Here is a 27,536-nt window from a genome sequence, read left to right as displayed (position 1 = left end):
ACTATGCAGCCATAAAAAGAAATGAATTAACAGCATTTGCAGTGACCTGGATGAGATTGGAGACTATTATTCTAAGTGAAGTAATTCAGAAATGGAAAACCAAACCATTGTATGGTTCTCACTGATATGTGGGAGCTAAGCTCTGAGAACACAAAGTCATAAGAATGATGCAATGGACTTTGGGGACTTGGGGGGCAGAGTGGGAGGGGGCGAGGGATAAAAGCCTACAAATATGGTGCAGTGCATACTGCTTGGGTGATGAGTGCACCAGTGTCTCACCAATCACCACTAAAGAACTTGCTCATATAACCAAATACCACCTGTGCTCCAATAACTTATGGAAAAATTAAAAATAAAGAAGCAAAGTACAAACAAACAAAAAAGTGATTTACAGCATGAATGACGTTAAAAAAAACCCACAGAAACTAGATAAGAGATAAAAGGAGATGATGCACTATCTATTCTGTGTGGGAGGGGGAGGGGGAATAGAAAGAGCATGAAACAAGTCAATTAAGCAATTCTTTACAAATTTCTGGATCCTCTCTCTCTCTCAAGACAGCCTTTATGCTCACTCTACTATTCTGGTTTTGCCTGTAGAAAACATCCTTGGGAGAAGGAGAGACACATGTGGTAGGTTTGCCTCAAGGCCTGCACTGCCGAGGGTGCTCTTAGCTACAGCTCATAGATCACAATGCAAGGGAAAGTCATGCTCTCCTTCAAAAGATAGAATGTCTCTTTCCAAGTAAATTTTACACAGCCAAGTAGAGGCGAGCATATATCCTGTCCCATTTGGTCCTAGGCATAATGCACTCTAGCATTTGGAATGCAGTAATCTTATAAAGTCACTTTTTTTTTTTCTCCCAAATTTGACAAGAAACTGTTGAGAGACATGAGGTGAATGGACATACTAGTTTAATCATTACAAAATAATATAGTTTTACCTAGTAAGACAGCTAATTTTAACTGTGTGAGAGGACAGCCCTTTAAGGGAAACTATTACAATTTTCTGTTTTAAAGAAAAAAAAAAACTTATTCTAAGCTCCAAATTCTACAAATAACTACATTATTATATACAGACTTATAGGAATCCTTGTGCTATCACCATCAACAGAGCATAAGCAAAGTCCAGGAAAAATAAAGTATGACAATGTAAAATCAAGCCTTTTGATGTCTTCACAGCACAAAACCACTGTCAGTCATGAAACAGGCCCCTGCCTCCTGGACTGTTACTAGAAACTTAGTTCACTAAGTATAATGAGTCGAAAGGGAAGTTATAGGAAAATATGAGTTCTAGACAGTGAAACACCCATCCCAATGATTCATAATATAAATTGTTTAGACATAAATTACTTCAGAGAAAAAGGAGACTCCCACACGTAATAGACATTATATTCAGCTGCTTAACAAAATGAGAGAAACAAAGTGACATGGCTTTGAAAGCAGCACTTTGCTATATTAGGCTACGAACAGCCAGCACTGAGTATCTAGGATGGGCTAGACATTATAACAAGCACTGGGCCTGTGTCATCTCCAGTTCTCACAATGACCTTAGAAGTGAGAAATTATTCCTTTCCTTTCCTTTCCTTCCTTCCTTCCTTCCCTCTCTCTCTTTCTTTCCTTCTTTCTTTCTCTTTCTTTTTTTTTTTTTTTTGATAGAGTCTTACTCTTGTCACCTAGGCTGGAGTGCAATGGCACTATCTTGGCTCACTGCAACCTCCACTTCCCGGGTTCAGGTGATTCTCCTGCCTCAGCTTCCCTAGTACCTGGGATTACAAGCACCTGCCACCATGCCCAGCCAATTTTTTGTATTTTTAGTGAAGATAGGGTTTCACCATGTTGGCTGGCTGATCTCCAACTCCTGAATTCAGGTGATCCACCCACCTCAGCCTCCCGAAGTGCTGGGATTATAGGCATGAGCCACCGCACCCAGCCTCATTTCATACATGAGCCACCTGGGGTTCAGAGAGAAACTATAGTTAGATGCTTTGCATGTGGAAGTGCCTGGACCCTAAAACCATGCATGATCTTTCTCTATCTCTTGATGCCTGATTACACCGTAGGATACTGTTATTTGATGAAAGGCTAAGATAAAGTATAATAATATCCAAAGCAAAGTAAGCCCCGTTGAATACAAAATAATCACATCCTATAATAATTAAATTAAAAATTAAAAACAAAGGAACTCAGTGTGAAATTCAGTCAGATGTTGAAAATAGCATTTCTTTTGGGGAAAAAAGTGCTATTGAGAGATGAGGCTGTGTGGTCTTGAACAGACAGAAGTTACCGTGATAGAGTAACTTGGGATCCTGTTCTGGGCTGTTCCTTAATTCGCCCTTGAGGACTCTTTTCTGGCAAATCACCTGTGTCGTGAGTTGATGTTAAGACTCATTAACTATCTCTCCCAAGCAGAGAGTACAAAGATAAATCCCCCACAGCAAGGAAGCAGCCGTACTGTAATCTCCTACTGCCGCTTCCAGTCTGGCCTACTCAGATCATCTCTCCCAAATTCTCTTTCTCCTTGTCCTTGAACATAAACAAACAAGACTTTCTCATATTAAACATGCTACTGCCAACAATTACGAAAAAAAATAGGCCAGGATTTGTCTAATTTGGCCAGAAATACTATCTGGGTTTTTATAGAAAATATTCGCCAAACCCTGATCTAGATAAATTAGGTGATTTTAGATTGGATAATTCTTTCTGTGTTGAACGATTATAATATAACTGATTTAGAAAGACAAATTGTTCAGTATTCACAGGTAAGGAATAAAGATAATGAATGAGCTTGTGTCTGCTACTTGTTTTCATGGTACACCCCCTCATTAAATGCCTTAGCTGGCATTTTTGACAACATCTCTAGTTGTTTGCTAGCAGAAAATTAATGCTGACCAACTTTCAAAGTTCCTAACTCTTATTTTTGTGTTTCAAACATAACATCACCTGATAAATTATTCCTTGCAGCCTCTGAGTGGCAGGCCAGCCCGTCTATTTTCTCCCTCAGAATAATAGCAACAAAGATCGACTTGCTTCTTTCATTATTTACACGTGAATCCTCATCAACTACTTTATCCGACCCCTATGCTGAGAGTCCTCACACACTGGAAACTCAACTTCAGCAGCAGACATGTGTGAACAGGCTTCAAAGGCAGCTTCCAAATGCACTGTCCTTTTAGGAGCAAAGCCCAGAAAGCCTCACGGGACATGATGGCTTTTCTTGAGAAAAGTTGGGCTGCACTGTAAGTGTGAATGATGTGCAGAGGAGACGCTAAAGGAAGATGGATGTTTCATGTTGCAGCTGAGCCTGCTCCAGCCCTCCTTAGACATCTCACAGCATTTTCCATCTTGTGGAATGCTGCCATCAGGTTGTCAAGAAAAGTCATGAGTGGGAGTCACGGGACAGTTATTTATTTCCAACGACTCGTTCGCTTGCTAAAACACAAGCAGGAACTTCACAAACAGAATTTCCTGAGACCATGCTAGTGGACGTGCCGAAGGCAGTCTAATGAGGCAGAAAGACTGGGATTTGGGACACCAGTGACCAGGTTTAAACTCATTCTCCATTTCTTTGTCAACATAGCAAGAGGCACTTAACTGCTCAGAGTGTCAGCACCCTCACCTGGAAGATGAGGTGTTTCTCATAGGGCTGTTTGAGAATTAATGTGACAATATAGGTAACATACCTCATTGCATACCTAGCAGGCGTGCAATAAATATTATTATATTATTTCCATCCACTAGGATTCTACACTCTTTTGATGTTTTGAGACACATAATACTTACAACAGCCCCCTGGAAATACTATACTCTTAAAATGGCCAAAAAGACACACACACACAAACACACAACTTACTTGTATGTAACATAAACATAATCTTTGCATAACTCGGTGGAGAAAGACCACCCAGTCTGGGTCTCAGTGTGGTGATTCATCTGTCTGGCTTATATTCTTCATCTGCAAAGTGGGAGGATGGAACCAAATGCTCTCGTAGGGCTGCAGCGATGATCAGTTTCTGTGGTACTCCAATCCTGACACCTGTGAGTGTGTTGCTCACGGGTTTCAATTATCCATTCGTCTTTATTTGAATTGGTACCAAGGAGTGTGTTGCTCACAGGTCTCAATTATCCATTCGTCTTTATTTGAATTGGTACTAAGTACAATATTGCATTTATACTTGGCCTGGAAATGTGATTCTGTACTTTAACTTATGCATGAATAGGATATTTTGTAAATTTGCTTTAAATAATATAATGAGTCCCACCTTCAGGCTCCCTCTCTGTCTTCTGCTCACAGCTGAATGCAACAGCCCCTGGTTTCCTGCTCTGTGAGGAATGGCTGGACCACTTCTCCTGCTGGTGACAAGTGTCAGAGTAAGCTAGCCTTCTTATCTTTACTCTCCTTCTCTTGCGCTCTTGCTCTCTCTTTCCCTGCGGTTTTTCTCATCACTACTTCCTCATCACTACTTCCTCATTTGGAGAAGGGAATGAAGTACTTTGGTTTAAATATCTCCACCTGATTTGTAGACTGCATGTGGGAATGAAAGCCAGAGACATGGAATAATACGAACAATAAATGTTTCTGCTAAACTGCGTCAATGTGAACCAAGAAAGATGACTGAGAGTTGATCAAATTCTTTTTCAGAATATGATTGTTATTTGCACTGTTTTTGTCTTCTTATGTCTGATTTCCTTTATAGAACTGAAGTGGTGTCTCTGGTCTCCTGAGATTGTATGCTTCACTCCATCCTTTTTATATCACACTGCAAGCTATTATTATGAGTACAGCAGTGAACAAAATAAAGCCTCTTACAGTAGGCAGATAATCTGTACTCCATGAGATAATTATCAGATCTCATAGGAATTTGTTTTTAAACTCACTTCATAATGATGGCCCTCCTCTCTGAAATGCTTCATCACGTTTAATATAATGTAGTCATAAACCATGGTGGGATGCATAGAAGTTGTTTAAAAGCCATTTCCTAAGAGGGAAGGGATGGGGAAAGTTAATTATATCTCATGGCCCTCGATCTCCCAAGAGAATAGTCCTTTCCACCTGATAGAAAAGAGTGGTTTGAGAAACCAGGAAATCTGATAAGTAGCTTAACTGTTTTGTAAAAGGTGAGGGGTCCACTTGTACTGGATGTCAAAGCTACTGTCTAAACAAGAAGCATTTAGAATTGCACACTCCCTAAAGAAAAAGTGACAAGCAGAATAAGGGTCAAAGCTAACACCAAAAATAAAAGAAGAAATCCTTTTGAATCTCAAATCATATGTCTGCAAATACAGGGTTTTGTTTGTTTAATTATGGCAACTATCCTGAAGGCTTTACATATTGGCAAATATAGCAGATAATGAACTATTGATCCAGAAGTTGTTCAGGAAATGCAGAGCTTAACTAAATTGTCTATTTTCCTTTGGAAGGTACATTGATGTAGTGAGAGGTTGGCAATCTATTGATCCACTCCCAAAATTCCTCTGACCCACACTAATTAAAAAGAAAAGGAAAAAAAAGACCTTGAATATACTCTCTCTGAGCCCAGTTAACTTCTAAGAAATAATCCTGTAAAGATAGAAGTACTTGGGCCTCCCTAAATCTGATGTCATTGTCATGCTATTCTGCCTTGTGACCCATTTTGAGTTTTATCAGTGCCATGTGTAAAAAATAGCAGTTAAATCTTTCACCTTGAAGCGGACACTTAACATTATAGTACTAAGTGAAGTACAGTGGATTTTATCTTGCTCGTAAGGGACAGGAGCACAGATAACCTCTTTGAAGATGTTTTCTTTTTCACTCATTTCTGAAATAAGGTGAGTTGGGGCCCGGTTGTAGTGGGGATTCTTGTTTCTGATGAGAGATCTACTACTTTACCTATAATGCCCTGTCAACTGTCAGAGGTGTTGAAACCAGAATGACTCCGTCTTGAGTGAGGGGCAGGAAAATGATGCTGGGACTTGCCGGGCCGCATTCCCAGAAAGTCACGCATTTCTCGCCTCTAGATGTTTACAGTTAAGGGAACAGATTAATAATGTTTATTAAACAAACCTGACCTGGGGGTGTCCAGATATCCCGATATCTGGAGAACAAAGGCACTCCTAATTTTGCTTTAAAGATAATAATATTGATTCTTGCAAAATACAGTAATTAAGAAAATTAATCCTTTATCACAAACCCTCGTGGCAGAGCACATCTGCCGTGTATACAAGCATTGTACCTAGGGTGGACATGTTCCTCCTCTTACTTTTGGAAACGCCCTACTCAGTCTATGGAGTAGCTCTACTTTCACTACTTTCTTAATAAATTTGCTTTTACTTTGCACTGGGGACTCACCCTGATTCTTTCGTGGGAGAGATCCAAGGACACTCTTGTGGGGTCTGGATCATGACCCCTTTCTGGTAACACAACCTCACAACCTTAAAATTCTAAAATGGAGCCCATCAGAGTCAGGCACAGTAAGAAGAGTACTGCAGTGAGCTGGGAAAGAGAAGCTCATTATCTTCATGACTCAGATCTCATTTTAACATACGTATCTGCTTAGTTAATATATATCCATTATATATCTGTATGTGCCAAGCACGGTGTCTAACATTGTGAGATGGAAAGATGAATTGGTTTGATTACTTGGAAAGAAATAAACAAGTAAATCACATCCACACCAAAATGTAATAAGCTTTGCAACAAATATACATACACTGGGGGAGTATGTATATGCTGGGGGAGAAAAGATACAGGAGAATCTAAATTATTAAAGAAGTTTCCCTAAAGTGTGAGTAAGCATTTGCTTGATAAATTGGAACAGTGGCTAGTGCCTCGTATATCTGGGTGGGATGTACAGACACATGATCTGCATGACTCATTGGAAGTGCTCAAAGCAGTTGGATCTGTCTGTTGCAGAAATGGCAAGTCTTGAGAGCATTAGAGATGAGGTTAGAGGAACAGAGGGTGCTCAATCCATGAAGGGACTTGCGTGCTAATGAAAGGAGTTTTTACTTTACAAAGAAGCTTTGGGGAGCCATTGAAGGACAGTAGGAGATTGGCATGAACAGTCATGTACTTTAAATGTAACCCTCTGGCAGCTCTGTAGACATGCGGAGAAACAAAACCAGAGCAGGAAGAATTGCATGTTCCTGAAAGAAAAACTGACAAGAAAGCCATCAGTGCAAGAAATGATTAAAGCCTGAATCATCATCATCAATTTTAATTCAATAGATATTATAAGCCAGTAGCATGCTAAGTATTTTGTGAACATTATCTCGTTTACTCTTCACAAGGAACCTATGAGTGGGTACTCTGTACTCACTTCAATGACGAAGGAACTGGAGGCTCTGAGAGTTTCGATCTCTTGGCTGAGATTGCACAGGTGTTGGTAAAGCAGAGTTTAGATGCAGCTCAGTCTGACTTCAGAATGCATCCATCAGGATGCATCATGCTGTAAACCAAAAGTGTCTGCGACAGATTTAGAGGTGTATATTGCCATGGTTGAGGATGTGCCTGGAATGTGGACTGCACTTTTTCCAAAGAAGGTTTTGAGAACTTCAATACTACAGGGGGAAAGAGCAGGCAGGAGGGGAAGGAGGAAAGAAAAAAAGGTGGGGGAGAGGTAGAACTTAGGCAGTGTGGTCATTACATTCTTGCGAGGCTTTGATTAGCACTCACAAAAATCTTTGTTTGACATGTGAAAAGAGAGGAGTGGTGGAAAAGGTCAAGTATGTCTTTTCCTGGCTTGGCAAATCTGCATTTCACATGTGAAATTACAGTTGTCTGCTTGGGAACAAGAGGAAGGCAGTTTTTTTGTGTGACTTGCTTTCCCTTTGACAGAGAGTTTGGGGTCCTGAGATTTTCTTTTCCTTTCACAAATCTATATTTCCAAAGTTATTGGTAAGAGTAACTTGAAGGAAATTTTGCTATTCATCAAAGAGAATTCAGGTATAGACACAGAGTGTGGGGGGAAAGATGATGAGATATTCTGTGGATGTGCTGAGTTTGAGCTACCTAAAAAAACCCTTAAAACATGGGAAAGAATGGGGTTGAAATGGTTTCATCAAAGCCATAAAATGCTTCCTAGTAAGTAAAGTACATGGGTTTGAATATGTTATTTCAGAAGACAATCGTCAAGTAGTAAGAGTGACATTCTGTTTTACTCAGGACCCTACTCTTTGGAGAATTATAGCACTATCAGAAATCTTTTTGCTACATAGAAAGTAATATTTAAAACTAACACTTAAAACACACAGTTATTAATTGCTGTTTTAACAACCCATGAAGTTACTCCTCCAAATTACAGATGTGAAAATACAGGCAAAAAGTGGGAATTTAATCCAAGAGTATGATAATAAATTGGCATGCCTTAACTTGCTCTTGTTTTGAAATTTGCTTCAGAAGGTTTTGTTAGTAGCACATCAGCCTTTGTTCTATTTTATTTCAAAATAGAATCTTATTGAGAATCTAAAGGAAAAAAAGGAAGGGGAAGGAAGAAGGTTTATAATTTAATATTGTGACTTTTTTGACTGCCACATGTGAACCAGACATCCCTGAAGCCTTTGTTCTACGCGCAAACATGCTACACATCTCGGGACATGCTGGACTCATCCAGATCCACTTGCTTATAAGTTGTTACTTTCCTCTAAGAACCATCACTGAGTGCTGTGAAGGTGTAACAGCCTGACCACTTCTTCTTGCCCACTGCCCAGAAAAGCCAATTCACTGAGAACAGTAGGTTTTGCAGCAAAGAAAGAGTTTGATAATCACAGGGCCAACGAAGCAGAAGGATGGGAGATAATTCTCAAATCTGCCTTCCCAAGAATTCAGAGGCTAGGTTTTTTCAAGTGTAGTTTGGTGGGCAGAGGCATAGGGAATGGGGATGCTGATTGGTTGGGTCAGGGATGAAATCATTGGAGTTGGAAGCTGTCTTCTTATGCTGAGTCAGTTCCTGGGTGAGGGTCACAAGACCAGATAAACCAGTTTCTTGGTATGTGTTATCAGGCCAGGTGGTGCCAGCTGATCCATCAGAATGTAGGGTCCAAAAAATAGCTCAAACACCAATGTTAGGCTTTACAATAGTAGTATCTATAGGAGCCATTGGGAAGGGAGTTAGTTTCAGGAAAGGGCGGTTGTCTTTGTTTAAAGTTAAACTATAAACCAAATTCCTCCCATAGTTAGCTTGGCCTATGCCTAGGAGTGAACAAGGGCAGCATGTGAGGTTAGAAGCAAGATGGATTCAGCTATGTCCGATTACTTTCAATGTCATAATTTTTGCAAAGGTGGTTTCAAACATCTTGCTCAGACTGTACTTTTGGGTCCATGGAGCTGGACATGCAAAAATATAGGGAGAGAGGGAAAACTAATGTAGAATCAAATACATGCAGACTTCATTAGATGGCCATAGTGGGGTGGAGATAAATAATGTGGAGAAAGGAGAAGAAGTACTTGTTTGGAGAGTGGACTTGCCATTTTATACAGTGCTATTGGTGAAGACATTGCTGATGGGGTGACATTTGAGTGGGGACCTGAGTGAAGACACTGCCATTCAGGTGTCTGAGGCAAGGAAGTTTTAGGTGATGCCTTTACTATAGCATTGGGTTGCACTTTTCACTCTGTTGAGGTGCTATGCTTGAGCGATGTCTTCATGGGTATAGACCAGAAGCCTGTGGCAGTGATAAGCATTTTCATAAATAACATTTGATGCTATGTCCAATGAGATAATAACATATTCATCTTGGGTACAATAGCCACCTTTCAAACCACTATATTTCCCAGAGCAACTCTGTCCCAAACATTGCATTTAGAGAGACTTTATTGCTGTACAGCAGAAGAGCAGGACATCCAAGATGGTTAGTAACATTTAAATTCACCTGTCATACAATATTTTATAAACTTAGCTTTTATAGAACCAAACAGTAAACAACACAAAGTTAAACCAAATTTCAGCTTCTCAGGGCAGGTATCATGATAGTTCTTTCCAAGTTTCTTTATCCTTCCTTGACCAATCCATTGCCGTAAATCGATAGTCTATGAGAAGAAATTTAATATCAGTTGCAAACTATGTCTTGAGGAGAATTAACCAAACAACAAATTTGTTTTGTTTTACAGAGTTATCTATAGATACTGTGTTTTGAACTATTTATTCTCTGCACTTATAAGAAATAGATAAGGTTTAGGTTTTGTCAAATCTTTCCAGCACCAAATTCAGGGTTAGCTAACGTAATGTCCATTGTCCTAGCTTCATCTAAGTGTCTTATGAGTCAATCCCAACTTATTCCTTTCCCAATGCTTGGTCTATAATTGTCTAGGATGCTTGTCTTTAGTCTCCTTCGCATCTAGGTTGAGCTTTACAGCAAAATTCTCATGTTTCCTAAGACAGAAGTCTCTTTGGATGTACATCTCCTAAATCAAAACACTTCACTCTTATCTTTTGCTTCCTACTAAATGTCAAGCTTCTTCCCAAACTCTCCACTTTGCAGCTCATACTCTGTTAAACTGGAAAATAGTTATCACTTCATAAAATTGTATGCAGCCAGCATAGATAATAAATGTAGGCAATTAATAAAGAAGCTATGGTTTTGTGAGCTTAATGTGGACCTGGTTTCTAGTTCTAATAAACATAGATATGGACATTTCAACATTAGGTTTCAAATCTTATTACTAAACAAGATAGATATGCATCAGATGATTCAGTCCTCTAAAGGCCAAGCAAAGAAACAATTATAATTCCAGAGCAGCAGTAGCAGTAAACACTTTCTTGTGGCTTTATTCCAGTGTCAGCACTTCATTTTAATGATAACTGGATCTCAGCTGTTCATTGTGAAATCCTTGAATGTACTTAACAATCTGCTTAGAGTATATTGAGTTTATAGGGATGACCAAATGAAGCTTGACAATTTATTGTAGGGAAATTGTGCAGATTATGTGGGAGATATTTATTGTAATGTGGGGCTGAGTAGCAGCATACAAAATGTAAAGATTTGAATAGGGCTGCATTGAAGCAGGTGGGGTCTTACCTGCCACCTCTCTTCATCATTGTCAGGTGTCTCCTCTAATTAGCATATTTCTCTTAATTCTTGATTAGCAACTGCCAGAGCTCTCCCAAGAGTATAACACTAATATGCTAATTTGTATAGCACTTTGCAGTTTGCAGAGCATTTTTTCACACGTATTATCTTTTTAATGCTCTTAACAATCCAATGAAGTAGGCATTTTTATGGTTATTTTATATGGGAGAAAAAGAGGCTTAATGTCATTGACCTCATATAGCTAGTTGAGTAAGGATGGCCTTCTTCCTCCCAATACAATGCATATTTCTTTGGGTTATGCCTTGTTTGGCTGTCCAGCATGCACTTCTCTCTCCTTATTAATAGAAGAAGAGCAGGTCATCGCCATTATGTGTGTTCCTGTGGGTCAATAGGGCCCTGCCTCCCACTGGAGAGGCTGCCAAAGGCCATATCCCCCTCTCTCAAGACCTGGCAGCAAGGGTGTGACTTATGACCTGGGATGAATATATTTGTTATCTGGGTCTTTGTATCTTGAGGGAAAAGAAATGCAAAGATAAAGGAGTGACCAGCATATACTTAGAATTTGTTAGGTTTGTCTGGCAATGATGACATTTGCAAGACCCAACCGTATACATGGAAGTCCACATGCCATAAAACTAAATATTTAAAAGTTGTAGGTTAATCTTAAAAACTGCTTAATCATATACATAATATATATATCTATTCTACTCCCTGGAAAAATGTGCCTTCATAAAAACCCAAGTGGCCAGGTTTGAGTTTAGAATTCTTAGCTCCCTGGGGCTTGCATGCTGGATTCCGGAAGCTTGGGAATACTGGCCTCCAGTGTTTGGTCTTAGTATGCGAGCCCTCTTCCCCTAGATTCTTGCTCTTGGCTGTGTTTTGCTCTGTAAGAAATTTGTGCCTACACAAGTGGACAGCCTGACCTATAGATCTAAGCTTCATCCATAACCCCCAACAGAAAGCTGCATGTTGGCTACTCCTAGGTCCACCTGTATGCAGTTTCTGTTCGAGTGGGTGGAGCCTGTGAAGAGGACTGCATAGGCTTTGAGTGAGTTAAGGACTACTTGTGCAAACAATCGTGGGGTCATACGTGTCCCAACATGGTCTCAAGGCAGGGCTTGGGCTCTGGGTAACATGTATCCTCAACTTCATAGACTCTTGCCTCAGGGACAAGGCCACAGGGCCAGAGTTTCTTTAAAACCCAGAGCTGGGGCAATGGCCCTTCTTGCCTGGGCCTAAGAGTGGTCCTGGGTATTGGCATTCCATCTAGGAATTTGTTGCAACTTGGCTTCTAGAACTTCTTTTGTTCTTACTGGTTGTTTAAGCAGGTTCCCCTACTTCACCTTTGTTTTCTGAGCCCTCTACATACTTCCAGTTGATTCATTTATCTTAACATAGCCAACTTCATTTTTTTTTCTTGTTGCTTGTACCTGGGAACCTTGCTTGATACACGCAGTCTGTCATTTTTTTCCCCCCACAGGATGAGAATGGTAGAGGATTAGCAATAACTGGACAGTGATTGATGAAAACAGCTAATGATAGTCTGAGCAATGTTAAGTCTCATCCATCTGTGATTAATATTCCACTGTCACCATGGAAAAACAGGCAGGTAGAACTACTCCTCAGCCTCTCTCTCTATTCCATCAGGCTCACCATTTCTTATTGTCTTCCTTCCAGGGTAATGTGAGTTAACCCTTCTGGTGAAATATTCAGGGAGCGACACAGTACTTTGTGCTGCTTGCTGTTAACACTAAAATGCGATTTGGTTATTTTTTAAAATTAAAAATATCTTACATGTTACCAAATCAATAGATATTCATTATAGGAAAGACTTGTAAGTATAGATGAATAAAAGGAGACACACTGTAATCATATGCTCACACTGCCCAGAGACAACCATTACTATTAATAGATAACTTTCCATGCATATCTTTAAGAAAAATGATCACACGGTACCTGCTCATTTAAAACTGTTTTAGTCATTAAACTCCATATTATAAGCATTTTCATTTCAATAGGGAAGTTCACAGCTTTTTTAAAAGGGGAGAATATTGAATCTTTAAGTAATGTGAAATTATCTAAACTAATGCTTAATGTTGGGCATTTTGATTGTCTTAAATTTTTATTATCAGAAACATTAGTGAACATTCTTGAAGTGAAATAATTATACATGTGGTTAATTATTTCCAAAGGTTATATTTCTATAAGTGGAATATTCATTTCAAAGACTTTTCATACCTAGAGTAATTTAGTACTATTTAGAAGCCTATGCAGAGTAATTATAAATTGAACAGTATTCATCTAGCATATATTTTGATTAAGAATTAACAAAGTATGATTAAAATCCAGTGATATTCATCGTTCAATTTATTACATATACTACACTTTGGCAAGATTTTTAAATAAATTTGGAGGGAAATAAAGATTTTTTCATTTAAGTGTGACACACTTCACGGTTTCTCTTTTTTTAACAACTTTGTTAAGATATAATCTTCACACCACAAAATTTACCCACTTATAAAATACAATTTAATTATTTTTAGCATATTTACAGAGTTGTACAGCCATCATCACAATCAATTTTAAAGCACTCTTTATGATCTCTAAAATAAATTCTGCACTCAGTCAGGGCTCCTAAATCTCCCCATTTCCCCAGCCTTGGGTAATCACCTATCTAGCTTCTGTCTTTATAAATTGCCTATTCTGTACATTTGTTATAAGTGGAATCATACAGCCATCCTTGGTGACTATCTTATTTCACTTAACATGATTTCAAGATTCATTCACGTTGTAACAAGTATCTGTACTGAATTCCTTTTTATTGCTGAATAGTATTCCATTGTGTGAATGAGGGCATTTGTTTGTCCCTTCATCAGACAGACATTTGGGTTGATTCCACTTTGGGGCTATATGAATAATGCTGCTGTATACATTTGTGTACAGACTTTTATGTGGACACATGGTTTCATTTTTCTTGGGTGTTTACCTAGGAGTGAAATTGCTTGATCATATGGTAACTCTGTTTAACTGTGTGGGGAACTGCCAGACTGTTTTCCAAAGAAGTTGCACATTTTGTATACACACCAGCAGAACATGAGGGGTCCGATCTCACCACTTCCTCACCAGTACTTGTGATTGTCTGTCTTTTCTACTGTAGCTATTCACTTCACACTTGGTGTGAAGTGGTATCTAATTTTGGTTTGTATTTGCATTTCCCTGATGGCTAATCAAGCTTCTCTCTCTCTCTCTCTTTCTCTTTTAATATTAGCCCTTTTAAAAAGTCTGGAAATATTACAAGTAAGATACTAACTCCATTTCACAATATTTTATGTTGATAAGTGAATTGGCTTTCTTTTAAAATTATTTTCTAATGAAATAATTCAACTCAGTCCGTGGACCTACAGTTATTGTAGTTTAAAAAATTTTATGTTTCTAATAGATGATGATATAACAAAACATTATTCTACTTCTTATAAATGTAGACATTCATTATTATCTGTATGTGGTTTTCAAAAAATTATTTATGATTTTATCAAGAGCGACGACTAAGCTTCAGTCATTTTCTGTTAATAAAGAGGCACTAGATATCTCTCATCAGATTGCTATATTCTCTGATAGAAAACTTGAAATATACCTTTAAAAACATATTTTAACAGTTCTATAACTGAGATTCATTATAAATTTCCTATTTAGTGTGCTTAAAACTTTTATCAAAAAGATAACTTTTTACTGTTAATATTTTCAAAGGAGGACATACAATGTGAACCAATGGTGATATAATGTTAAATAAATACAATGCAGTGAATGATTTAATCGAACATTGAAAGTTAAGTCTTGCTTTAGATAGAATAACTCTGTGACAATACTTTGAAAAGTATAGGTAAATAAATATGTAGCTTTATTTTATGATATGAAAATGTGCCCAGCACAGGGGCTTACGCCTGTAATCCCAGCACTTTGGGAGGCCGAGGTGGGTGGATCAGTTCATGTCAGGAGTTCAAGACCAGCCTGGCCAATATGGTGAAACCCCGTCTCTACTAAAAATACAAAAATTAGCTGGGTATGACAGTGAGCGCCTGTAGTCCCAGCTACTTGGGAGGGTGAAGCAGGAGACTAGCTTGAACCCAAGAGGTGGAGGTTGCAGTGAGCTGAGATCGCGCCACTACACTCCAGCCTGGATGACAGAGCGAGGCTCCATCTCAAAAAAAAAAAAAAAAAAAAAAATGGCATTCAGCAGTGAGGTAACAAACTTCAATACAACTTGATACTTTGAAGAAAAACGGAAGGATAGAGCGGTAAACTTGCTTTCAATAAAAAATCCACATGCATATATTGTATGTCTCAGGTGGATTTGCATAAAATTTTGTTCTCGAATGGATAAAAGCATGCAAACTTCTTTGAATCCAACAAAAAATATTCAGAGAGCAATATTTGAGAGGTAAGCTGGAACAGGTATTTCATCAGCAAACTTAGAGTTGGCTCCCAGGGTTGCTGGAAGAATCAAGCTTTATATTGTTATGTATTCTTTCTCTTTTTTCTTTTTTTTTTTGAGATGGAGCCTCGCTCTGTCGCCCAGGCTGGAGTGCAGTGGCGCGATCTCAGCTCACTGCAAGCTCCACCTCCTGGGTTCAAGCCATTCTCCTGCCTCAGCCTCCCGAGTAGCTGGGACTACAGGCGCCCACAACCACGCCCAGCTAATTCTTTGTATTTTTAGTAGAGACCGGGTTTCACTGTGTTAGCCAGGATGGTCTTGATCTCCTGACCTCGTGATCCTCCCCCCTCGGCCTCCCAAAGTGCTGGGATTACAGGCTTGAGCCACCGTGCCTGGCCTATATTGATATGTATTCTAAGAGAGGATTTCAGCTCTCTATTGCATCAAGGACAAGACTGCTGAGATTCAGATCTAATCTCTTGACTTCTGGAGAATAGGCCAAACAGATGACATGGCCAGATGGAAAGAGTCATAATAAAGCCAAGAAAAGAAAGACTGTGAAGAATTGCTAAGGTACCTACAGGATTGTTTCTTCTAGCTTTGACCTTTGCTGCCTTAGCATGGCCACTATCTAGCTGTGTGACCTTGAGCCGATTGCTTCATTTTTCTGGCCCTCATTTTCCTCATAAGTAACATGAAGAACAGCTATACATTAGGGTTATTGTGTGGATTAAATGAGATGATGTGTGTACAAGCAATTATCCAAGAGAAACCTTCTTATTGTCTTTGACATACGATATGCATTCAAAAATAATAATAACTTGACGGCTTACTCTGTGTCAAGCACATTTTAAGTGCCTGACTCATATAATTTTCACATCAACCTTAAAAGGAAGGTATATTTAACCAAGGCACAGAAATTAAAATACAGAAAAGTTCAGAAACTTACGTAAGATCCTACAGCTGCTACCTAAATGCGTCCAGATGAATATGACTTTCCAATCATAACATAAAATCCAGTGTATCTTAATATATAATTATTTTTGTACCCAAATTAAATTACTTTCTTAAAAATTTGTTTATGAATAATATGAAATCTATGAAAGAAATTAAGAAAAAGTGGCTTATTTCATGGGTTTTGTAGTCATCCCTGATAAGATGATTTAATGAAATGACATAATTTGCTTTCCAGCAGACTATTTCATAGGTCACATAACATGATTAATGTAGTGTTTGAGTCAACTAAGTTATCTTGGACCAACTCTTAGTGATTCTAAAGACAGGTGACTTCATGACTTGAACAAGTACATTGTCTCAAAGCCAAAAAGAAGAGTCAACACCCTGCTATGCTGTAATTAAAACAGTCATTCTATCACACAGTCGTTCACCCTCTCTTCAAGTGTGTTAAGCACCATGGCACTTTAAGTCGAGCCCCAAACTTGAGGTGCTCAGAGTACACTGCACATCTCTGGGCTGATATCTACCAGTGCCAGGAGGAGAAAGGGGAGGAACAGGCCCTTCAATCCTGCGGGAGAATCTGGGCAGCTCAGCTATGTCTACTATAGTTCATTCCCTGCTGTACTTGTTCTGCTTCTTTACATAATGTTGGGGTAGCCTCTCCAAGGATTCCAGTGAGCATCCTGAAGGAAAATTACAGGCCTGACCACTGCATTTTGTCTCAAGACCCACAATTAGTACACAGTCTCCCTCTTCTACTGTCCATCCTAGATTCCACTCACCCTCAGACATCACCTCTGCTCTTCTAGATGGGTCATCTACTGGCATGAAACCCTGGGCACTATACCTGCCTCAGGCTGGGGCTGCTACACTTGTCCATTTACCGAAACAATTGGTCAAGGACTTTCCCAAGGTAGATTGCCAGCATATTCCTCCCTGTAGCAGCAGCTCCTCCTCCTGAGGTGGGGGATAAAGGAGGGCCAGAATCCATTACCTCTGTTAGGATGGTGACTCCTTTTCTTGTCCTTTTGTCCTTTGCCATGAGAAATTTAATGTGTCCAGGAAGCTACCACAGCTTAGATTCAAGGGAAATGATGATGTGTTCATGGCAGAAATGTTCTTCCTTCAGGAACCAAGATCTTTAAACCCACAGACCCCAGAGTTGCAGGAACACGAAGCACAAATCCTCCAGTGGGTCACTGGGAATGTTGGTAACAGAGGCCACTCTTGCTTCTAGACTTTGGTTTCTCATCTATGTATTCTGTTTATCGGGAACCCAGAGCCCGCGAATGCTCATTGATTCAGGATAGATGCTATGTCCTGGAGAGTGCTGTCTCATTCTCACAGGGAAGCATGTCTGGGCCTACACCTCCGTTGTGTTTCAACAGGCTGTTTCAGCACTCTATCAGGTTGATGCAATAGAGTGGTGTGGCTTGTGATATGACCAGCAGATCCTGTCATTATGGACCCACTGATGGACCTGCTTGGTTTTAAGGTTTGTCCCTCTGTCTGACATAATTATAAGTGAAATTGCTGTTGTTGGATCTGACACTCTGTAAGCATTCAGATAACGGTGTTGGCTGAAACCATGGGGACAGAAAAAGCAAATTCATGTTCAGAATTTGTTTGTTACTGTCAAAAATGAACCACTGACCCTGGCAAGATGAAAGAAGTAGACTGTGGTGAACTTGCCACTTAGTGATGGGATGATCTCCTCAAGAAATGATGCAATATTGGGGATGAAGATGTCATCTTTGTTGTTGGCAAGTTTGCTGTTTGGCAGCATCTGGAGCTAGACCAGCTTTGATGAGTGGGAGCCCATGCTGTTGGGCCCGAGCATAACCTAACATCTCTGACACTAAAGCTACTCTTTTCATGTGTTCATTTCAGCAGCACTGGAATGGCCAATGACAGAAGCTGGCTGGCATCAAGTAGCTGAGTCAGTCCATCTACTTGGCTGTCTAGTGCCTCTTCCAAAATAGATGATTTCTGGTGGGTGTTAACCTGCAACTGAAAGATCTTCCCACATTGTGTCTTCTCCCATAGTGTCATCTACACAACACTACTCCAGATATCCTTGTCTATGATCTCCTAATTTCTTTCCCACTAGGCCTCTGATGATCTGTCTGTGCCCTTCAGCACCCACCCATCTGTGTATATTCCAAACTGAGGCTGAGGCTGCATCTCTTTCTACATGAATTAGATGACCAAGTGTAGTGCGTGAAGCCCTGCCCACTAAGAGAATTCCCCCTCATAGCTGTCTTTGAAAGCCACACCTGAGTGAGTGAGGGGCCAAGCTTCCTCAACGGGCATTGGAAACAGATTTCCCTTAGGAAAGGATTGTGACATCAAGAGAGGCAGCTCTCTCCACCAACAGGCAATTCCAAGAGAGAGGTGACCATTGAGGACTGTCAGCCATAGCACTCTATGCAGCTGAGGGACTACATCCTTGAAGACTGAAGGGGGACCTGGGCAGAGGACAGCAGCTGCTACAGTCTATTTTATCTGTGGATAATCTAGGGATATGAATTGCTATTGCATTATTATCTTAGAAGCTCAAGTTGAGGACGAATACAGAAAACTACCATAGAGGGAAATTAGAAGATGGAAGAATATTTAGTACCCTGTGAATTATTTGCATCCCTACTCATTTCCTCATCATTCCTCCTTGATTGTGCATTCCTCCTTGAGTTTCTTACATTTAAATATATTTTTGGCTCTTTCTAAATATTTCCAATGGAGGTGACTGCCTAGCAGAAAATTATGGGGAGAAGCATAAAGAAGAGTAGTTAAAAGTAGGTATGAGACAAGGTGGGCAAGTCTAGCACATAAGCAGTGAACAGTGGCATTTGTGGCATATTTAGAGGCTGGAGATTAGATGTTAGCAACTGAATCATTATGCTACTGTAAATACAGTCACAGGTCTGTGGAGCATCTGTGTTCAAAACCCAGGATGGTACTAAAGCTTCATATAGATCCATGAAACCTCTTTGGTTCCTAAGTTGACATTTAGGAAGTTCTGCCTGCAGTGAGTTACATAGTTCTGTAACAGCCTGGATGAGTTATTGCAGCTGCAGAAAAAACTTCTGTTAACAATCTGTGAGTAATTTATGCAGCAAATGAATCTGGCTGACTTTTATCAGAGCCCCAATCGACATAGAAATCACAGCTCTTGTTTTAAAAACCAAATGCTCTAGGATTTAAGAAATTGACATTATTTTATGTACATCTATATTAATTTTCTGAGTTTTAGTGCTCATTTTAAAGAAGATGATTATTACTGTAACACCTTTTAACAAAATTTTTTGGCAAACAAAGTCGTTGAAGCTGAACATCATTTAAGTGGAGCTATTAGATTTCTTTTTTTCCAGCTTTATTGAGGTATAATTGACAAAATTGTATATATTTGAAGTATACAATATAATGCTTTGATATACTTATGTATTGTGAAATTCTTACCACAATAAAACTATCACATCCATCACCTCACCTCATACCCACTTTTTCTGTGTGTGGCGTGAGATGGTGGTCAAAAGATGCAAGCTTTAAGGTAAATAAGTTTTGCATACCAATGTATGGCATTGAGAGGCGACAGCGTGCTGGCCGTCCTCACAGCCCTCACTCGCTCTCGGCGCCTCCTCTGCCTAGGCTCCCACTTTGGCGGCACTTGAGGAGCCCTTCGGCCCACCGCTGCACTGTGGGAGCCCCTTTCTGGGCTGGCCAAGGCGGGAGCCCGCTCCCTCAGCTTGCAGGGAGGTGTGGAGGGAGAGGCGCAAGCCGGAACCGGGGCTGCGCGCGGCGCTTGCGGGCCAGCTGGAGTTCCGGGTGGGGGTGGGCTTGGCAGGCCCCGCACTCGGAGCAGCCGGCCAGCCCTGCTGGCCCCGGGCAATGAGGGACTTAGCACCCGGGCCAGTGGCTACGGAGGGTGTACTGGGTCCCACAGCAGTGCCAGCCCACCGGCGCTGCACTGGATTTCTCGCCGAGCCTTAGCTGCCTTCCCACGGGGCAGGGCTCGGGACCTGCAGCCCGCCATGCCTGAGCCTCCCACCCACTCCATGGGCTCCTGTGCGGCCTGAGCCTCCCCAAGGAGCACCACCCCCTGCTCCACGGCGCCCAGTCCCATCGACCACCCAAGGGCTGAGGAGTGCAAGCGCACGGTGCGGGACTGGCAGGCAGCTCCACCTGCAGCCCCGGTGCGGCATCCACTAGGTGAAGCCAGCTGGGCTCCTGAGTCTGGTAGGGACGTGGAAGGTCTTTATGTCTAGCTCAGGGATTGTAAATACACCAATCAGCACCCTGTGTCTAGCTCAAGGTTGGTGAATGCACCAATCGACACTCTGTATCTAGCTGCTCTGGTGGGGCCTTGGAGAACCTGTGTGTCGGAACTCTGTATCTAACTAATCTGATGGGGACTTGGAGAACCTTTGTATCTAGCTCAGGGATTGTAAACGCACCAATCAGCGCCCTGACAAAACAGGCCACTCGGCTCTACCAATCAGCAGGATGTGGGTGGGGCCAGATAAGAGAATAAAAGCAGGCTGCGGAGCCAACAGTGGCAACCCGCTCGGGTCCCTTTCCACAGTGTGGAAGCTTTGTTCTTTTACTCTTTGCAATAAATCTTGCTACTGCTCACTCTTTGGGTCCACACTGCTTTTATGAGCTGTAACACTCACTGTGAAGATCTGCAGCTTCTGTCCTGAAGCCAACAAGACCACGAGCCCACCAGGAGGAACGAACGACTCCAGACGCGCCGCCTTAAGAGCTGTAACACTCACCGCGAAGGTCTGCAGCTTCACTCCTGAGCCAGCGAGACCACGAACCCACCAGAAGGAAGAAACTGTGAACACATCTGAACATCAGAAGGGACAGACTCCAGACGCGCCACCTTAAGAGCTGTAACACTCATCGCGAGGGTCCGCGTTCCCTCTTCTTTCTTGAAGTCAGTGAGACCAAGAACCCACCAATTCCGGACACAGCATGACGACTATAAATTAATAATAAGGTGTTGTATACTTGAAATTTGCTAAAAGAATAGATCTGAAGTGTTTTTACCACATATACAAAAATAGGAATGAAGTGAGGTGATGTTTAATTATTCATTTTTATATTTCACAAGTTATCATGCAATCTTTATTTGTCTTTGTATGCCTGGCTTATTTAAATGAGCAGGATGTCCTGGTTCATCCATTGTGTTGTAAAGATTTCCCTCTTTGTAAGACTAAATAATATTTCATTACATATATATGCTACATTTTCTTCATTCGTGGATGGACAGTCAGATTGTTTCTGTATCTTAGTGACCATGAATAATGCTGCTATGACTATGAGAGTGCATAGATCTGTTTGAGATAGTCGTTTTATTTCCTTTGGGTATATACCCAGAAGTGGGGTTGCTGAATCATATGGTAACTGCATTTTTAATTTTTTGAAAAACTTCCATACTGTTTTCAATTTAAATACCCACCAGCAGTGTACAAGGGGTCCGTTTTCTCCATACCCTCAACAACACTTGTGATCTTTTGACTTTTGATAATAACTGCCTTATTGAATGCTATGAGATATCTCATTGTTGTTTTAATTTGCATTTTCCTGAGGATTAGTAACACCGAGCACATTTTTATATTCCTGTTGGCCATCTGCATGGCTTTCTTTGGAAAAATGTCTTTTGAGCTCCTTTGCCTATATTTTTATTGGGCTATTTGCTTTATTTGCTATTGGGTTATATATGTTCTTTATAGAGTAGTCTCTACTTTTCTGGGGGTATATCTTCCAGTACCTATAGTGGATACATGAAACAGCAGATAGTACCAAACTCTATATACACTATGCTTTTTTTTCTATACATACATACTTACCATACAATTTGATTTATATATTAGGGACAGTAAGAGATGAACAATAGCTAACAGTAAAGTAGAACAGTTATAACAATATACTGTAATTAAAATTATGTGAATATGGAATATGGTCTCTAAATTTTTTTTTTTTCTTTTTAGACAGAGTCTCACTCTGTCACTCAGGCTGGAGGGCAGTGGCATGATCTGGGCTCAATGAAACCTCTGCCTTCTGGGTTCAAGCGATCCTCCCACCTTTGCCTCCTAGGTAGCTAGCATTACAGGCATGTGCCTCCTTGCCTGGCTAATTTTTGTATTTTCTGTAGAGACAGGGTTTTGGCATGTTGGCCAGGCTGGTGGTGTACTCCTGGGCTCAAGTGATCCACCAATCTCAGCCTCCCAAAGTACTGGGATTACAAATGTGAGCCACCATGCCTGGCCCATATTTTATTGCACTGCATTCACTCTTATGATGATGTGAGATGATAAAATGCCTACCTAATGAGATGAAGTGAAGTAAATAACGCAGGCATTGTGATGTAGCATTAGGCTACTATTGATCTTCTGATCATATGTCAGAAGGAGGATCATCTGCTGTGGGTGTTCCTGTTTTTTGAGCCATGATGATGTTACTGGTCAGATGTCAGGAGCAGGCCATGTGGATGATTAAAAGATGAATATCATATACAGCATGGATATGTTGGACAAAAAGATGATTCACATCCCAGACAGAATGGAGCAGGTCAGAGTGAGATTTCATCATGCTAATTTAAAACTTGTAAACTGTTTATTTTGAGAATTTTCCATTTAATATTTTCAGACTGCAGTTAACCATGGGTAACTGAAACCATGGAAAGTGAAACTATGGATGGGGGTTGAGGGGCTATCGCATATGTTGAATATGAACCCTTATTAGATAATTGGTTTGTAACTATTTTCCCCCATTCTGTAGGTCACCTTTTCATTTTCTGGATTGTTTTCTTTGCTGTGTAAACATGTTTTAGTGTTTTGTAGTACCACTTAATATATTTGCTTTTGTTGCCTGAAACTTTTGGGTTGTAACCAAAAAAATATATATATAGCCAGAACCAATATCAAGGAGTTTTTCCCTTGTATTTTCTATTAGAAGTTGAAGGGTTTGGGTCTTAAGTTTAATTATTTACTCCATTTTGAGTTGATTTTTCTATATGGTGTAGGATAAGTGCCTAATTTCATTCTTTTGCATGTGGATGTCCAGTTTTCCTAACACCATTTATTGAAAACACTGTATTTTCTTCATTGTTTTTTCTGGACACCTTTGTGGAAAATTGGTTGACCACATATGTGTGGGTTTATTTCTAAGCTCTCTATTCTGCTCCATTGATCTATATGTCTAATTTTTATCCCAGTACCATACTGTTTTGATTAATATATCTTTGTAACATAATTGGAAATCAGGACGTGTAATACCTCAGCTTTGTTCTTGCTCAAGATTGCTTTAGCTATTAGGGGTCTTTTGTGGTTCCATAAAAATTTTAGAATCTTTTTTCTATTTCTGTGAAAAATGTCATTGAAATTCTGGTATGGAATGCAATGAGTCTATAGATTGCTTTGGATAGTGTAGATATTTTAACAACATCAATTTTTCCAAATCATGAACATGGAATATCTTTTTATTTATTTGCATCTTCTTCAATTTCCTTTATCAAAGTTTTATAGTTGTCAGTGTACAGATCTTTCACCTTCTTGTTTAAATTTATTTCCAAATATTTTATTTTTGATGCTGTTTTAAGTGGGATTAAAAAAATTATTTTTCAAGCAGTTTCAGTTAGTGTATAGAAATATTACTACCTCTTTTATGTTGCTTTTGTATCCTGAAACCTTAATGAAATTGTTTCTTAGTCCTAACAGTGTTTTTGGTGGAGTCTTTAGGATTATCTATATATAGATCATATCATTTGCAACAGGAGACTATTTTACATCTTCCTTTCTAATTTAGATGCCTTTTTTTCGTTTTCTTGCCTCATTGCCCTAACTAAGCCTTCTAGTACTATGTTAAGTTGAAGTGGTGAGAGTGGGCAACCTTGTTCTTGATCATAGAGGAAAAACTTCCACCTTTTCACTCCTGAGTATATGGTTATTTTGGAGCTTGTTACATATGACCTTTGTTATGTTGAGATACATTTCTTCTATATCCAATTCGTTGAGAGCTTTTATCATGAAACAGTGTTGAATTGTGTTAAATACTTTTTCTGCATCTGTAAGATAATCATATGATTTCTACTTTTCATATGATTAATGTGTATCACATTTATTGATTTTGGTATGTTGAACCATCCTTGCATCTCAGAGATAAATACCACTTGATAAAGGTATATGATCCTTTTAATGCTGTTAAATTCAGGTTGCTAATATTTTGTTAAGAATTTTTGCCTCTATGTTCCTCAGGGATATTGGCCTGTAATTTTATATTTTCGTGTCTTTATCTGGCTTTGGTATTAAGGTAATATTAGCCTTAATACCTTAATATTAGCCTTAGTTAAAAATTTTCTTTATCTTTCAATTTTTTGGATGAATTTGAAAATGACTGACATTAATTCTCCTTAAATGTTCAGTAGAATTCACTGTTGAACTCAACAGTGAGGTCTACCAAACAGTAAATTTTATCAGGTCCTGGGTTTTTCTTTGGTGAGAGATTTTTTATTATTGGTTAAATTTCCTTAGTCATTATTAGTCTGTCCAAGTTTTCTATTTCTTCATGATTCAGTTTTGGTAGGTTTTGTGTTTCTAGAAATTTACCCAAATTCATCTAGCTTATCAAATTTGTTGGCATATTATTGTTCATAATAGTCTCTTTCAGTAATTTGTGTCTTTGTGATATCATTTAAAGGCCTCCTCTTTAATGTGTACTTTTATTTATTTGGGTCTTCTCTCTTTCTTTCTCAGTTAATTTAAATGAAAGTTTGTTAATTTTTTAAATTTTTCAAAAAACATGTATTAGTTTTCTTGATCCTTTACATTTTTTTTTCTTTTTTTGAGCAGAGTTTCTCTCTTGTTGCCCAAGCTGGAATGCAATGGTGCAAACTCGGCTCAACACAACCTCTGCCTTCCAGGTTCAAGCGATTCTCCTACCTCAACCTCCCAAGTAGCTGGGATTACAGGCATGCGCCACACGCCTGGCTAATTTTGTATTTTTAGTAGAAATGGGGTTTCTCCATGTTAGTCAGATTGGTCACGAACTCCTGACCTCAGGTTATCTGCCCACCTCAGCCTCCCAAAGTGCTGGGATTACAGGCATGAGTCAGTGCGCCCAGCCATGATCCTTTACATTGTTTTTTAAGTATCTATTTATTTCTGCTCTGATCTTTATTATTTCTTTTCTTCTGCTGATTTTAAGTATAGATTGTTCTTTCTAATTTCTTAAGGTGTAAAGTTGGGTTATTTATTTGAGATGTTTCTTTTTTCTTAATATAGGTGTTTATTACTGTAAACTTCCTGTACTGCTTATGCTGCATCCCATAAGTTTTGGTATGTTTTACTTTTATTTGTTTTACAATCTTTTTATTTCCCTTTTGATGTCTTCTTTGACTCATTTGTTGTTTAGGAGTGTGTTGTTTAATTTTCACATATTTGTAAATTTTGTTTTTCTCTTATTGTTGATTTCTAGTCTCATATCATGTGGTTGGAAAAATACTTGATATGATTTCAATGTTTTTACCTGTGCTATGGCCTATTTTTTTTTTTTTTTTTTTTTTTTTTGCCTCAACTATGATCTGTCCTGGAGGATGTTTAATGTGCACTTGAAAAAAATGTGTATTTAGTTACTGTTGGATGGAGTGTTCTGCATATGTCTGTTGGGACAGTTGGTCTGAGTGTAGTTCAAATCCAATGTTTGTTTATTAGTTTTGTTTCTGGAAAGTATGTTCATTGTTGAAAGTGAAGGTATTGAATTTACCTACTATTTGTTGTAGTGTTGTGTATTTCTCCATTTAGTTCTGGTAATATTTATTTTATATATGTAGGTGCCTCAATGTTGTGTGCGTATGTATTTACAATTGTTATATACTCTGGATTTGTTGATTCTTTTGTCTGTCTATAATGACCTTCTTTGTCTCTTGTGGCAGTTTTGGACTTATAGTCTGTATTGTCTGATGTAAGTATAGCAACCTCTCCACTGTTTTGGTTTCCATTTCCATTTCCATCCCTTCACTTTTGACCTATAAATGTCATTAAAGCTGAGGTGAGTCTCTTATAGGCAGCATATAGTTTGGTTTGTGTGGGTGTGTGTGTGTGCATGTGTGCACATTTGTTTATTTTTATCCACTCTATGTCTTCTGATTGAATAATCCATTTATATTTAAAGTAAGTATTGATAGGCATGGACTTACTATTGCCTTTTTTCAATTGTGTCTGTTTCTTTTGTAGTTCTTTCGCTTCTTTCTTCCTCTCTTGTACACTTCCTTTGTCATTGATTTTCTGTAGTGATATGTGATGATTCTTTACTCTTTATCTTATCTGTATCTACTATAGGTTTTTCCTGTGCAATTTCCATGAGGCTAACACAAAACACATTAGATTTATAACAGTCTATTTTATACTAATAACAAGTTAACCTTAATCACATACAAAAACTCTGCCCTTTCCTCCACTCCCCCTAAACATATTTTATGTTTCTTGATCTCACAGTTTACATACTTTTATTATGTATGTTTACTGAAACATTACTTTAACTATAATATTAAAAAATACTTTTGTCTTTTAACCATTATGCCAGAGTTGAGTGATTTACCTATCACTATTACAGTATTTGAATATTTTGAATTTGACTATGTATTTATTTTTACTAATGATTTTTATATTTTCTTATATTTTCATCTTACTAAAGTCTTTTCATTTCAGCATGGAGAACTTTCTTGTAAGGCAGGTCTTGTGGTAACAAACTCCCTCATTTGTTTTTTGTTTGTTTGTTTGTTTTTTGGTCTGGGAAAGTCTTTATCTCTTCTTCATTTCTTAAGGACAGATTGGCTCAGTAAAGTATTCTTGTTTGGTAGTTTTTCTCTTCTTATTGTAGCACTTAGGATTTATCAGCCTATTCTTCTGGCCTGAAAAGTTTCTGCTAAGAAATCATCTGTGGCCTAATGAAATTTCCCCTTTATGTGAAGAGTCTCTTTTCTCTTGATGCTTTCAAAATCTCTCTTTCTTTGATATTTAAAAATTTTATTATAATGTGCCTCAGTGGAGACCTCTTTGAGTTAAATTTGCTTGGGAAATTTTGAGCTTAATGTATCCTGATTGTATATATATTTCCTCAGATTTCAGGAATTTTCAGC

The 27,536-nt window shown here is 39.1% G+C and overlaps 1 long non-coding RNA gene across 2 annotated transcripts in view; it reads right to left on the bottom strand.

Annotated features, from left to right (window-relative positions):
* Window positions 1-9,770: 9,770 nt before the first annotated feature.
* The window catches only part of LOC134809944 (uncharacterized), a 47,179-nt gene continuing 29,413 nt past the window's right edge, over window positions 9,771-27,536 (bottom strand). For both annotated transcript variants that reach the window (XR_010156782.1, XR_010156783.1), the window contains one exon: window positions 9,771-10,003. This is a non-coding gene — a long non-coding RNA (uncharacterized LOC134809944). The remainder of the gene's footprint in view (window positions 10,004-27,536) is intronic.

This window comes from Pan troglodytes, chromosome 3 (assembly GCF_028858775.2).
Source record: "Pan troglodytes isolate AG18354 chromosome 3, NHGRI_mPanTro3-v2.0_pri, whole genome shotgun sequence".
NCBI lineage: Eukaryota > Metazoa > Chordata > Mammalia > Primates > Hominidae > Pan > Pan troglodytes.
This window is presented reverse-complemented; position numbering and strand designations above follow the sequence as displayed.